General features: G+C 42.9%; 1 non-coding gene across 1 annotated transcript; it reads left to right on the top strand.

The window, feature by feature from the left end:
* The first annotated feature begins 3733 nt into the window (after positions 1 to 3733).
* TRNAW-CCA lies at positions 3734 to 3805 on the top strand. Its single transcript has one exon. It is a non-coding gene; the product is annotated as a tRNA-Trp (tRNA).
* Positions 3806 to 4676: the final 871 nt, after the last annotated feature.

Raw genomic sequence — 4676 nt, forward strand, 5'->3', positions numbered from 1 at the left:
AGAACCCAAGCAGCTGATCAGGCAGCTAAGAGAGCAGCATTACAGAACAATGACCTAATAGGGGGTTGCCGCCTTAGTTCCACAGGCTAATTTGCCAGAATCTCCTTCATATACTGAAGGTGAGACTCTTAAAGCTAAGAGTGAGGGCTTTCAAGAAGATCATATGGGGTGGCTCCAAAAGGAGGGACTCCTTCTCTGCCTGGGAACCTCCACTGGAAATCGGTTAACTCCTTACATGCCAATAATAATTTAGAGGAGAAGACCCTTCAAAGATTACTAGAAAGTTCCTTCAGAGGAACAGGTCTCCAAATGACTATAAGGCAAGTGGTCTCCTCTTGTTCCACTTATCCATTAAACAAACCCAAGGAGCCTGAAGACCCAGCTGGTCCAGCTCATGAAATGGCATGGGACCTACCCAGGAGAAGACTGGCAGATGGACTTCACCCAGATGCCAGTTTCTCAAGGGTATAAATACCTATTAGTCATGATAGATTCATTCATAGGATGGATTGAAGGCCTTCCCAATTGAAGGCTTAGGAGGTGGTAAAAAAAAAAAAAAAAAAAACTGCTTCATGAGATCATTCTGAGTTTTGGTCTGCCCAGGTTATTACAAAGTGACAATGGGACATCATTTACTTCTAAGGTCACCCAAGGGGTCTCTAAACATTGAACATTACTTATTATCTACATTGTGCCTGGAGGCCTCAGTCTTCAGGAAAAGTAGAAAGAGTCAACCAATTATTAAAAACAATGATAAAAAAGATAACCCAGGGGTCCTCCCTGGGATGGAAGGAGGCTTTACAAATAGCTCTCCTCCACATCCATATTGCCCCTAAGGAACAGGTTGATCTTAATCCTTATGAAATGTTATATGGGAGACTTTGTTTATGTCAATGACCTCTTCCTAGTTCCAAAGGCTCAGACCCTCTGTTCTTATACCATGGACATTGGGCAATTCCAACAAGATGTATGCTTGTGGGGTGTCAACTAGGACCCAAAAGATTCTAAAGAGCCACCACTATATGCTCCAGGGACACAAATCCTAACTGAAGTCTGGAAAAATGTGTCCCCAAAGGCTCAACTCCAGCCCACATGGAAGGGCCCCTACCCTGTAATAATTTCTACCCCCACAGTAGTCAAGGTACCAGGGCATGGTGCCTAGATTCACTCCTCATGAGTCAAGCCATGGGAAAAAACAGAAGAGGACACTCAATACACTTGTGAACCCCTGGGAGATCTCAGATAACTATTTAGGACTACAAATGAGTGCTGTTCTAATGAACACACCTAAAATTAAGTTTCCAGGGATAAGATTTCTCAGGATAGCTCTAAAGAGCCAACACAGCTTGGCAGGGGTTGTATTCCAAAACAGACAGGAGATAGATCTCCTGACCCCTAAACAAGAAGGGACTTGAGCTATCTTGAATGAATCATGTTGTTTCTGGTTAAATACCTCCAGCTAAGTTAAAGAAAATCTCACAGTCCTCAAGATAAACATTCAGATCCTATGGGATCTCAAAGAATGAGCTGGAGAGTTCTCAGGATTGCTACAACTTCTTTTTGGGGGATCCTTCTCCTACAACTTCTTTTTGGGGGATCCTTCTCCTAGCAAGGGGGGATTTGGAATTAGCTAATGCTATTATCATCATATTGATACCGCTTATGACTGCTCCATGTATTATCAATTCTTTAACCAATTTTGTCTCTGCCCAGGTCAACAAGCTACAAAATACAGTGCTCATTCAACAAGGATATATAAAACTACACCTGACCACAAAACATATCACTCACCTTTAGATGGACACCACTATAATGACTCTGAGGCTTGAGACTAGCAAGAGGCAGAGGCCCAATGCCCCTCACCATCTCAGCTCAGCAGAAAGTAGCCAGAGAGACCTTGATGCCCCTACTCCCAAAGAATTGGGCATCCCATCATCTTGGGGAGGGGGGGGAATGTTAGATAGTTAGAATAGGTAAGGGTCCAAAATGGCAGTGGTTAAACGACAGAGAAGGAGAAAAGCCTGCAAAAATGGAGCAAGAGACAATCTAAGAACTAGAGTGAGAACCTCAGGTGAAACAAATAGCCCAATTTGCATAGGGCAGGCTCAATTTGCATATGGGGAGGAGACAAAGGTATAAAAGGAGGAAGCCAGGATGCATTGAGGCCTCTTCTTTGGGTATGGCCTGCCTTCATGCCTTGAGGCTGTACTTTCCTTTGCTTGCTGAATAAAAGTCTGAGCCACAACAGAGCTATAACACTGGTGGACGTGATGGAATTCCAACTGAGCTGTTTCACATCCGAAAAGATGATGCTGTGAAAGTGCTGCACTTAATAAGCCAACAAATTTGGAAAACTCAGCACTGGCCACAGGACTGGAAAAAGTCAGTTTTCATTCCAATTCCAAAGAAAGGCAATGCCAAAGAATGGTCAAACTACCACACAATTGCACTCATCTCACATGCTAGTAAAGTAATTCTCAAAATTCTCCAAGCCAGGCTTCAGCAATACATAAACTGTGAACTTCCTGATGTTCAAGCTGGTTTTAGAAAAGGCAGAGGAACCAGAGATCAAATTGACAACATCCGCTGGATCATGGAAAAAGGACTATGCCAAAGCCTTTGACTCTGTGAATCACAATAAACTGTGGAAAATTCTGAAAGAGATGGGAATACCAGACCACCTGACCTGCCTCTTGCGAAATCTGTATGCAGGTCAGGAAGCAACAGTTGGAACTGGACATGGAACAACAGACTGGTTCCAAATAGGAAAAGGAGTACATCAAGGCTGTATATTGTCACCCTGCTTATTTAACTTCTATGCAGAAGTACATCATGAGAAATACTGGACTGGAAGAAACACAAGCTGGAATCAAGATTGCTGGGAGAAATATCAATAACCTCAGACATGCAGATGACACCACCCTTATGGCAGAAAGTGAAGATGAGCTAAAAATCCTCTTGATTAAAGTGAAAGTGGAGAGCAAAAAACTTGGCTTAAAGCTCAACTTTCAGAAAACGAAGATCATAGCATCCGGTCCCATCACTTCATGGGAAATAGATGGGAAAAGAGTAGAAACAGTGTCAGACTTTATTTTTGGGGGCTCCAGAATCACCGCAGATGGTGACTGCAGCCATGAAATTAAAAGACGCTTACTCCTTGGAAGAAAAGTTATGACCAATCTAGATAGCATATTCAAAAGCAGAGACATTACTTTGCCGACTAAAGTCCATCTAGTCAAGGCTATGGTTTTTCCTGTGGTCATGTATGGATGTGAGAGTTGGACTCTGAAGAAGGCTGAGCGCCAAAGAATTGATGCTTTTGAACTGTGGTGTTGGAGAAGACTCTTGAGAGTCCCTTGGACTGCAAGGAGAGCCAACCAGTCCATTCTGAAGGAGATCAACCCTGGATTTCTTTGGAAGGAATGATGCTAAAGCTGAAACTCCAGTACTTTGGCCACCTCATGCGAAGAGTTGACTCATTGGAAAAGACTGATGCTGGGAGGGATTGGGGGCAGGAGGAGAAGGGGACGACCGAGGATGAGATGGCTGGATGGCAACATGGACTCGATGGACGTGAGTCTGAGTGAACTCCAGGAGATAGTGATGGACAGGGAGGCCTGGCGTGCTGCGATTCACGGGGTCGCAAAGAATTGGACACGACTGAGCGACTGAACTGAACTGAACTGCCACTTCAGACTTTTGCTGTGACGAGACAGAACCGAGGAAATTGGCTTCCCTGGTGGCTCAGAGGTTAAAGCGTCTGCCTCCAATGCAGGAGACCCAGGTTTGATCCCTGGGTTGGGAAGATCCCCTGGAGAAGGAAATGGTAACCCACTCCAGTATTCTTGCCTGGAGAATCCCATGGACGGAGAAGCCTGGTAAGCTACAGTCCATGGGGTCGCAAAGAGTCGGACACGACTGAGCGACTTCACTCCAACAAGAGTAATCACAACTTCCATTTCAAATCTGGTGATTTTCTTTAAAATGTTTCTCTCGTTTGCCAAACCAACCTTGACACAGCAGAGCAAACTGTAATACTTAAAGTCAGCAAATACTCATACTTTAGTAGCCTCACATTTTAGTAACCTAAGACCGCATAATGCATACATATGGAACTCACAGTATCCTCTTCAAAATTACTACCCTCCCATTGATGAAACACAGAACACAGCACTACAAAATCTCCACCTTTGGAATTCCTTGGAGGTCCAGTGATTAAGACTCAGCACTTTCACTGCCAAGGTTCAATCCTTGGTTAAGGAACTAAGATTCTACAAGCTGTGCAGTGAGATGAAGAAACAAAAACAAAACCACCACCAACAAAAAAACTTCACCTAAATGATCATTGCAACCCCACAAAATTTTTCATTCAGTATGTTTTGTTTTTATCTCACTCTACTTATTCTCTATTGTAGTTTCTATTGACCTTTAGGCTTAATTTCAGTTATTTTATATTTGACAACTTATTCTGTAAACATTGTATTAGTATAAATCCTTTGTAATATAATTTAGGTCCAATTCATCTCTAAAAATAGTTATTAAATCTATTTGCACCTGTGTTGTGTAAAAAGTTAGATATGGTATGAAAATAGCCAATATTTGCATTCTATAAAATTGTGATCTGAAGGAGATCAGCCCTGGGATTTCTTTGGAAGGAATGATGCTAAAGCTGAAAC

The sequence above is a fragment of the Oryx dammah genome, unplaced genomic scaffold (genome assembly GCF_014754425.2).
Source record: "Oryx dammah isolate SB20612 unplaced genomic scaffold, SCBI_Odam_1.1 HiC_scaffold_19, whole genome shotgun sequence".
NCBI lineage: Eukaryota > Metazoa > Chordata > Mammalia > Artiodactyla > Bovidae > Oryx > Oryx dammah.